This window comes from Penaeus monodon, chromosome 29 (genome assembly GCF_015228065.2).
Source record: "Penaeus monodon isolate SGIC_2016 chromosome 29, NSTDA_Pmon_1, whole genome shotgun sequence".
NCBI classification, from domain to species: domain Eukaryota; kingdom Metazoa; phylum Arthropoda; class Malacostraca; order Decapoda; family Penaeidae; genus Penaeus; species Penaeus monodon.
Window position 1 is genome coordinate 29,469,056 of NC_051414.1, and position 556 is coordinate 29,469,611.

The window sequence follows — 556 nt, forward strand, 5'->3', positions numbered from 1 at the left end:
CCATTATCCCTGATGTAAGCATGAACAGTCAGAAGGAAATGTAAAAACAGGGTAGAAAAACTAAATTGTTTATTTTGTTCTTTTCTATCAAAAAAGAAAAGAAAAAATATACAATACATTTTCATACAAATAACATTTGATTTCTGCCTTAATGGTTAGTATTTATTCTTTATCACTAATAAATTTCTATAATTCCCTAATCACAGTTTACAAAGTATGCCTTCCTTATTTTTTATCGTAATTGGTGAAAAGCAATGGTGTAATATTTCTACAGCTAATAAAATATAACTTTTACTATATGTCTCCATAACTCAAAAACATTAGCCTAAAAGTAATAAAACAACACTATGAAATGTGACAAATTGGATACAGTTAAGGTTGAAATAATATACAAATACATAAAAACAAATCTGAAGGAATGATACAGCACAATGGGTAAAGGCAAATTTTGAGAGTTATAGGCTATTAGTTATATTTTCTTATCCTCTTGTGAGAACTGAATACTGTTCAAAATATAAACACTCCAAACATGAATGACTGAACACACTAAAACTGC